At 54.2% G+C, this 9691-nt stretch overlaps 1 non-coding gene across 1 annotated transcript; it reads right to left on the reverse strand.

Annotated features, from left to right (window-relative positions):
- Positions 1-232: 232 nt before the first annotated feature.
- LOC142926408 (5S ribosomal RNA) lies at positions 233-351 on the reverse strand. The gene has a single exon (XR_012943333.1). It is a non-coding gene; the product is annotated as a 5S ribosomal RNA (ribosomal RNA).
- Positions 352-9691: the final 9340 nt, after the last annotated feature.

A 9691-nucleotide genomic window follows, 5' to 3' on the forward strand; every position in this document is an offset into this window, starting at 1 on the left:
GTTGGGTGTATAAAATCAGTAATAGACAGCGCAGAGACTTGTCCTACCAGCCCACCCTGCAGGGACCTGTTTCTGAGCTCCTGGTTGAGCCCCGAAAGAGTGGCATCAAACATTATTTTACAAGAAAATATTGATCCCAATGCAGTACACCATATCGACGTGAAATTGGCAGGGGCACTCACTGGATGAGTCGAAGTGTAAAAAGCGAGCCATCCAGATCCAAGTAAACAAGAGCCTACAACACCTGGTATTCCCAGGCAGTCTCCCATCCAAGTACTAACCAGACTCGACCCTGCTTAGTTTCCGAGATCAGACGAGATCGGGCGCATTCAGGGTGATATGGTCGTAGGCCATGCTTGCAAAGACCTGTCGCACATTCAGATGTATAAAACAATCAACATTCAACTATACTTTTGGAGGTCATCGCTCATAAAACCTTTATTCTGTGCTCCTGGTTGATCCCCAAAAGAGTGGCATCAAACAGTCTGGATGACTTGATTCGAAGCTTTCGTGACTGCAAGAATTACTCTTTGTTTTTTTCGGTAAAGTCACGTATAAATAAAAAATAATAAAATAACAATAGCATACGACGTTTCGGTTGCAACACAAGCAGCCATCATCAGGTACAGAAGAGCTAAATTTACGAGAGAGAGGAAACACATAACCCCAGATGTATATACAGACACCCAAGTAGGGGGGAACTAATACAGATACAACAGGGTACAACAGAGAGAGAAGCATACCAAACAATCAGGGTTTAGCATAATTTGGAAACCATATAAAGCAACACAGACGGTCGGTCAAAACACAATTAACGCATAGTCTGGTTGATTACGCTATTTCAAAGATTGTTAAATTGCAAGTTAAGTATGAAATTTAAAATACAGACTGCGCACACACACACATAGACATCCAAGTAGAGTGAACCAGCACAGACACGCACACAGTGAAGTCGCCTTAAATAGGCAGAGAAGGTGAGGCTGAGAGACAATGGGACAAATTAGCATGAGGTATGCATGGAACAAAGGGGGCACGGCAGCACACACTCGGAAACACCAAGGCCCACACACAGGCAGAGACAGCACAGAGACACAAATCCAAGCCAAGACACAAAGGCAGATGCACAAGCAGAGACAACACAAAGACACAGACCTAATACCTCCCTTAGAGGTGGTTCAGACTTGATTCGAAGCTTTCGTGACTGCAAGAATTACTCTTTGTTTTTTTCGGTAAAGTCACGTATAAATAAAAAATAATAAAATAACAATAGCGTACGACGTTTCGGTTGCAACACAAGCAGCCATCATCAGGTACAGAAGAGCTAAATTTACGAGAGAGAGGAAACACATAACCCCAGATGTATATACAGACACCCAAGTAGGGGGCGTGGATGGAGTGGGGGGTGAGAGTGGATGGTGTCGCGGTGAGAGTGGATGGTGTCGGGGTGAGTATGGATGTTGGAGAGGTGATCGTGGCTGGTGTACGAGTGAGCGTGGATGGTGTAGGGGTGAGCGTGGCTGGTGTAGGGGTGAGCGTGGATGTTGTAGGGGTGAGAGTGGATGTTGCAGGAGTGAGCGTAGATGGTGTAGGGGGTGAGCGTGGAGGTTGTAAAGGTGAGCGTGGAGGTTGTAAAGGTGAGCGTGGATGGTGTAGGAGTGAGCGTGGATGTTGTAGGGGTGAGAGTGGATGGTGTCGCGGTGAGAGTGGATGGTGTCGGGGTGAGTATGGATGTTGGAGAGGTGAGCGTGGATGGTGTAGGAGTGAGCGTGAATGTTGCAGGAGTGAGCGTGGATGTTGTAGGGGTGAGCGTGGATGGTGTAGGGGTGAGAGTGGATGTTATATGAGTGAGCATGGACATTGTAGATGTGAGTGTGGATGGTATAGGGGAAAGAGTGGATGGCGTAGTGGTGAGCGTGGATGGTGTAGGGGTGAGCGTGGATGTTGTAGAGGTGAGCGTGGATGGTGTAAGGGTGAGCGTGGCTATTGTAGGGGTGAGCGTGGATGTTGTAGGGGTGAGTGTGGATGGTGTAGGGGTGAGCGTGGATGTTGCCGGAGTGAGCGTGGGTGTTGTAGGCGTAAACGTGGATGGTGTAGTGGTGAGCGTGGATGGCGTAGTGGTGAGCGTGGATGGTGTAGGGGTGAGCGTGGATGTTGTAGAGGTGAGCGTGGATGGTGTAAGGGTGAGCGTGGCTATTGTAGGGGTGAGCGTGGATGGTGTATTGGTGAGCGTGGATGGTGTAGGGGTGAGCGTGGATGGTGTAGTGGTGAGCGTGGATGGCGTAGTGGTGAGCGTGGATGGTGTAGGGGTGAGCGTGGATGTTGTAGAGGTGAGCGTGGATGGTGTAAGGGTGAGCGTGGCTATTGTAGGGGTGAGCGTGGATGGTGTAGGGGGTGAGCGTGGGGGTTGTAAAGGTGAGCATGGATGGTGTAGGAGTGAGCGTGGATGTTGTAGGGGTGAGAGTGAATGGGGTTGGGGTGGGCGTGGATGGTGTTGGGGTGAGTGTGGATGTTGGAGAGGTGAGCGTGGCTGGTGTAGGAGTGAGCGTGGATGGTGTAGGGGTGAGCGTGGATGGTATAGGGGTGAGCGTGGATGTTGTAGGGGTGAGAGTGGATGTTGCAAGAGTGAGCGTAGATGGTGTAGGGGGTGAGCGTGAAGGTTGTAAAGGTGAGCGTGGATGGTGTAGGAGTGAGCGTGGGTGTTGTAGGGGTGAGAGTGGATGGGGTTGGGTGTGGCGTGGATAGTGTTGGGGTGAGAGTGGATGGTGTCGGGGTGAGAGTGGATGGTGTCGGGGTGAGTATGGATGTTGGAGAGGTGAGCGTGGATGGTGTAGGGGTGAGCGTGGATGTTGCAGGAGTGAGCGTGGATGTTGTAGGGGTGAGCTTCGATGGTGTAGGGGTGAGAGTGGATGTTGTAAAGGTGAGCGTGGATGGTGTAGGGGTGAGAGTGGATGTTGTATGAGTGAGCATGGACGGTGTAGATGTGAGTGTGGATGGTATAGGGGAAAGCGTGGATGGTGTAGTGGTGAGCGTGGATGGTGTAGGGGTGAGCGTGGATGTTGTAGAGGTGAGCGTGGATGGTGTAGGGGTGAGCGTGGCTATTGTAGGGGTGAGCGTGGATGTTGCAGGAGTGAGCGTGGATATTGCATGAGAGAGCGTGGATGTTGAAGGGGTGAGTGTGGATGGTGTAGGGGTGAGAGTGGATGTTGTATGAGTGAGCATGGACAGTGTAGATGTGAGTGTGGATGGTATAGGGGAAAGCGTGGATGGTGTAGTGGTGAGCGTGGATGGTGTAGGGGTGAGCGTGGATGTTGTAGAGGTGAGCGTGGATGGTGTAGGGGTGAGCGTGGCTATTGTAGGGGTGAGCGTGGATGTTGCAGGAGTGAGGTGGATTTTGTATGAGAGAGCGTGGATGTTGAAGGGGTGAGTGTGGATGGTGTAGGGGTGAGCGTGGATGTTGGAGGAGTGAGCGTGGATGATGTAGGAGTGAGCGTAGATGGTGTAGGGGGTGAGCGTGGAGGTTGTAAAGGTGAGCATGGATGGTGTAGGAGTGAGCGTAGATGGTGTAGGGGGTGAGCGTGGAGGTTGTAAAGGTGAGCATGGATGGTGTAGGAGTGAGCGTGGATGTTGTAGGGGTGAGAGTGAATGGGGTTGGGGTGGGCGTGGATGGTGTTGGGGTGGGCGTGGATGGTGTTGGGGTGAGTGTGGATGTTGGCGAGGTGAGCGTTGATGTTGCAGGGGTGAGCGTGGATGTTGCAGGAGTGAGCGTGGATGTTGTAGGGGTGAGCGTGGATGGTGTAGGGGTGAGAGTGGATGTTGTAATGGTGAGCGTGGATGGTGTTGGGGTGAGAGTGGATGTTGTATGAGTGAGCATGGACGGTGTAGAGGTGAGTGTGGATAGTATAGGGGAAAGCATGGATGGTGTAGTGGTGAGCGTGGATGGTGTAGGGGTGAGCGTGGATGGTATAGGGGTGAGCGTGGATGGTGTAGGTGTGAGCGTGGATGGTGTAGTAGTGAGCGTGGACATTGTAAAGGTGAGCGTGGACAGTGTAGCGGTGAGCGTGGACGTTGTAGAGGTGAACGTGGATGTTGTAGGGGTGAGCGTGGATGTTGTAGGGGTGAGGGTGGATGGTGTAGGGGTGAGCGTGGATGTTGTAGAAGTGAGCGTAGATGGTGTAGGAGTGAGGGTGGATGTTGTAGCGGTGAGCGTGGATGGTGTTGGGGTGAGGGTGGATGTTGTAGGGGTGAGCGTGGATGTTGTCGGGGTGAGGGTGGATCGTGTAGGGGTGAGTGTGGATGTTGTAGAGGTGAGCGTGCATTGTGTAGGAGTGAGCGTGGATGGTGTAGGGGTGAGCGTCGATGGTATAGGGGTGAGCGTGGATGTTGTAGGGGTGAGAGTGGATGTTGCAGGAGTGAGCGTAGATGGTGTAGGGGGTGAGCGTGGAGGTTGTAAAGGTGAGCGTGGAGGTTGTAAAGGTGAGCGTGGATGGTGTAGGAGTGAGCGTGGATGTTGTAGGGGTGAGAGTGGATGGGGTTGGGTGGGGCGTGGATGGTGTTGGGGTGAGAGTGGATGGTGTCGGGGTGAGAGTGGATGTTGGAGAGGTGAGCGTGGATGGTGTAGGGGTGACCGTGGATGTTGCAGGAGTGAGCGTGGATGTTGTAGGGGTGAGCGTGGATGGTGTAGGGGTGAGAGTGGATGTTGTAAAGGTGAGCGTGGATGGTGTGGGGGTGAGAGTGGATGTTGTATGAGTGAGCATGGACGGTGTAGATGTGTGGATGGTATAGGGGAAAGCGTGGATGGTGTAGTGGTGAGCGTGGATGGTGTAGGGGTGAGCGTGGATGTTGTAGAGGTGAGCGTGAATGGTGTAGGGGTGAGCGTGACTATTGTAGGGGTGAGCATGGATGGTGTAGGGGTGAGCGTGGATGTTGCAGGAGTGAGCGTGGATTTTGTATGAGAGAGCGTGGATGTTGAAGGGGTGAGTGTGGATGGTGTAGGGGTGAGCGTGGATGTTGCAGGAGTGAGCGTGAGTGTTGTAGGAGAAAACGTGGATGGTGTAGGGGTGAGCATGGATGATGTAGGGGTGAGCATGGACGTTGTAAAGGTGAGCATGGATGATGTAGGAGTAAGCGTAGATGGTGTAGGGGGTGAGCGTGGAGGTTGTAAAGGTGAGCATGGATGGTGTAGGAGTGAGCGTGGATTGTGTAGGGGTGAGAGTGAATGGGGTTGGGGTGGGCGTGGATGGTGTTGGGGTGGGCGTGGATGGTGTTGGGGTGAGTGTGGATGTTGGCGAGGTGAGCGTTGATGTTGCAGGGGTGAGCGTGGATGTTGCAGGAGTGAGCGTGGATGTTGTAGGGGTGAGCGTGGATGGTGTAGGGGTGAGAGTGGATGTTGTAAAGGTGAGCGTGGATGGTGTAGCGGTGAGAGTGGATGTTGTATGAGTGAGCATGCACGGTGTAGAGGTGAGTGTGGATGGTATAGGGGAAAGCATGGATGGTGTAGTGGTGAGCGTGGATGGTGTAGGGGTGAGAGTGGATGTGGTGGGGGTGAGCGTGGATGTGGTAGGGGTGAGCGTGGATGTTGCAGGAGTGAGCGTGGATTTTGTATGAGAGAGCGTGGATGTTGAAGGGGTGAGTGTGAATAGTGTAAGGGTGAGCGTGGATGTTGGAGGAGTGAGCGTGGATGATGTGGGAGTGAGCGTAGATGGTGTAGGGGGTGAGCATGAGGGTTGTAAAGGTGAGCATGGATGGTGTAGGAGTGAGCGTAGATGGTGTAGGGGGTGAGCGTGGAGGTTGTAAAGGTGAGCATGGATGGTGTAGGAGTGAGCGTGGATGTTGTAGGGGTGAGAGTGAATGGGGTTGGGGTGGGCGTGGATGGTGTTGGTGTGAGTGTAGATGTTGGCGAGGTGAGCGTTGATGTTGCAGGGGTGCGCGTGGATGTTGCAGGAGTGAGCGTGAATGTTGTAGGGGTGAGCGTGGATGGTGTAGGGGTGAGAGTGGATATTGTAAAGGTGAGCGTGGATGGTGTTGGGGTGAGAGTGGATGTTGTATGAGTGAGCATGGACGGTGTAGAGGTGAGTGTGGATGGTATAGGGGAAAGCATGGATGGTGTAGTGGTGATCGTGGATGGTGTAGGGGTGAGAGTGGATGTGGTGGGGGTGAGCGTGGATGTGGTAGGGGTGAGCGTGGACAGTGTAGGGGTGAGCGTGGATGGTGTAGGAGTGAGCGTGGTTGGTGTAGGGGTGAGCGTGGATGGTGTAGGTGTGAGCGTGGATGGTGTAGGAGTGAGCGTGGACATTGTAAAGGTGAGCGTGGACAGTGTAGCGGTGAGCGTGGACGTTGTAGGGGTGAACGTGGATGTTGTAGGGGTGAGCGTGGATGTTGTAGGCGTGAGGGTGGATGGTGTAGGGGTGAGCGTGGATGTTGTAGAAGTGAGCGTAGATGGTGTAGGAGTGAGGGTGGATGTTGTAGCGGTGAGCGTGGATGGTGTTGGGGTGAGGGTGGATGTTGTAGGGGTGAGCGTGGATGTTGTCGGGGTGAGGGTGGATGGTGTAAGGGTGAGTGTGGATGTTGTAGAGGTGAGCGTGCATGGTGTAGGGGTGAGCTTGGATGGTGAAGGTGTGAGCGTGGCTGGTGTAGGAGTGAGCGTGGATGGTGTAGGGGTGAGCGTGGATGGTGTAGGGGTGAGCGTGCATGGTGTAGGGGTGAGCTTGGATGGTGAAGGTGTGAGTGTGGCTGGTGTAGGAGTGAGCGTGGATGTTGTAGGGGTGAGAGTGGATGTTGCAGGAGTGAGCGTAGATGGTGTAGGGGGTGAGCGTGGAGGTTGTAAAGGTGAGCGTGGAGGTTGTAAAGGTGAGCGTGGATGGTGTAGGAGTGAGCGTGGATGTTGTAGGGGTGAGAGTGGATGGGGTTGGGGTGGGCGTGGATGGTGTGGGGGGTGAGAGTGGATGGTGTCGCGGTGAGCGTGGATGGTGTAGGGGTGAGCTTGGATGGTGAAGGTGTGAGCGTGGATGGTGTAGGAGTGAGCGTGGATGGTGTAGGGGTGAGCGTGGATGGTGTAGAGGTGAGAGTGGATGGGGTTGGGTGTGGCGTGGATGGTGTTGGGGTGAGAGTGGATGGTGTTGGGGTGAGAGTGGATGGTGTTGGGGTGAGAGTGGATGGTGTCGGGGTGAGACTGGATGTTGCAGAGGTGAGCGTGGATGGTGTAGGGGTGAGCGTGGATGTTGCAGGAGTGAGCGTGGATGTTGTAGGGGTGAGCGTGGATGGTGTAGGGGTGAGAGTGGATGTTGTAAAGGTGAGCCTGGATGGTGTGGGGGTGAGAGTGGATGTTGTATGAGTGAGCATGGACGGTGTAGATGTGTGGATGGTATAGGGGAAAGCGTGGATGGTGTAGTGGTGAGCGTGGATGGTGTAGGGGTGAGCGTGGATGTTGTAGAGGTGAGCGTGAATGGTGTAGGGGTGAGCGTGACTATTATGGGGGTGAGCGTGGATGGTGTAGGGGTGAGCGTGGATGTTGCAGGAGTGAGCGTGGATTTTGTATGAGAGAGCGTGGATGTTGAAGGGGTGAATGTGGATGGTGTAGGGGTGAGCGTGGATGTTGCAGGAGTGAGCGTGAGTGGTGTAGGAGAAAACGTGGATGGTGTAGGGGTGAGCGTGGATGATGTAGGGGTGAGCATGAACGTTGTAAAGGTGAGCATGGATGATGTAGGAGTGAGCGTAGATGGTGTAGGGGGTGAGCGTGGAGGTTGTAAAGGTGAGCATGGATGGTGTAGGAGTGAGCGTGGATGTTGTAGGGGTGAGAGTGAATGGGGTTGGGGTGGGCGTGGATGGTGTTGGGGTGGGCGTGGATGGTGTTGGGGTGAGTGTGGATGTTGGCGAGGTGAGCGTTGATGTTGCAGGGGTGAGCGTGGATGTTGCAGGAGTGAGCGTGGATGTTGTAGGGGTGAGCGTGGATGTTGTAGGGGTGAGAGTGGATGGGGTTGGGGTGGGCGTGGATGGTGTGGGGGGTGAGAGTGGATGGTGTCGCGGTGAGCGTGGATGGTGTAGGGGTGAGCTTGGATGGTGAAGGTGTGAGCGTGGATGGTGTAGGAATGAGCGTGGATGGTGTAGGGGTGAGCGTGGATGGTGTAGAGGTGAGCGTGGATGTTGTAGGGGTGAGAGTGGATGTTGCAGGAGTGAGCGTAGATGGTGTAGGGGGTGAGCGTGGAGGTTGTAAAGGTGAGCGTGGAGGTTGTAAAGGTGAGCGTGGATGGTGTAGGAGTGAGCGTGGATGTTGTAGGGGTGAGAGTGGATGGGGTTGGGTGTGGCGTGGATGGTGTTGGGGTGAGAGTGGATGGTGTTGGGGTGAGAGTGGATGGTGTTGGGGTGAGAGTGGATGGTGTCGGGGTGAGACTGGATGTTGCAGAGGTGAGCGTGGATGGTGTAGGGGTGAGCGTGGATGTTGCAGGAGTGAGCGTGGATGTTGTAGGGGTGAGCGTGGATGGTGTAGGGGTGAGAGTGGATGTTGTAAAGGTGAGCCTGGATGGTGTGGGGGTGAGAGTGGATGTTGTATGAGTGAGCATGGACGGTGTAGATGTGTGGATGGTATAGGGGAAAGCGTGGATGGTGTAGTGGTGAGCGTGGATGGTGTAGGGTTGAGCGTGGATGTTGTAGAGGTGAGCGTGAATGGTGTAGGGGTGAGAGTGACTATTGTGGCGGTGAGCGTGGATGGTGTAGGGGTGAGCGTGGATGTTGCAGGAGTGAGCGTGGATTTTGTATGAGAGAGCGTGGATGTTGAAGGGGTGAATGTGGATGGTGTAGGGGTGAGCGTGGATGTTGCAGGAGTGAGCGTGAGTGGTGTAGGAGAAAACGTGGATGGTGTAGGGGTGAGCGTGGATGATGTAGGGGTGAGCATGAACGTTGTAAAGGTGAGCATGGATGATGTAGGAGTGAGCGTAGATGGTGTAGGGGGTGAGCGTGGAGGTTGTAAAGGTGAGCATGGATGGTGTAGGAGTGAGCGTGGATGTTGTAGGGGTGAGAGTGAATGGTGTAGGGGTGAGCGTGGATGGTGTAGAGGTGAGCGTGGATGTTGTAGGAGTGAGTGTGGATGTTGGCGAGGTGAGCGTAGATGTTGCAGGGGTGAGCGTGGAGGTTGTAAAGGTGAGCGTGGAGGTTGTAAAGGTGAGCGTGGATGGTGTAGGAGTGAGCGTGGATGTTGTAGGGGTGAGAGTGGATGGGGTTGGGTGTGGCGTGGATGGTGTTGGGGTGAGAGTGGATGGTGTTGGGGTGAGAGTGGATGGTGTTGGGGTGAGAGTGGATGGTGTCGGGGTGAGACTGGATGTTGCAGAGGTGAGCGTGGATGGTGTAGGGGTGAGCGTGGATGTTGCAGGAGTGAGCGTGGATGTTGTAGGGGTGAGCGTGGATGATGTAGGGGTGAGAGTGGATGTTGTAAAGGTGAGCCTGGATGGTGTGGGGGTGAGAGTGGATGTTGTATGAGTGAGCATGGACGGTGTAGATGTGTGGATGGTATAGGGGAAAGCGTGGATGGTGTAGTGGTGAGCGTGGATGGTGTAGGGGTGAGCGTGGATGTTGTAGAGGTGAGCATGAATGGTGTAGGGGTGAGCGTGACTATTATGGGGGTGAGCGTGGATGGTGTAGGGGTGAGCGTGGATGTTGCAGGAGTGAGCGTGGATTTTGTATGAGAGAGCGTGGATGTTGA

Source organism: Petromyzon marinus, chromosome 23 (assembly GCF_048934315.1).
Source record: "Petromyzon marinus isolate PM22_M1 ecotype Great Lakes invasive population chromosome 23, UKy_Petmar_22M1.pri1.0, whole genome shotgun sequence".
Taxonomy (NCBI): domain Eukaryota; kingdom Metazoa; phylum Chordata; class Hyperoartia; order Petromyzontiformes; family Petromyzontidae; genus Petromyzon; species Petromyzon marinus.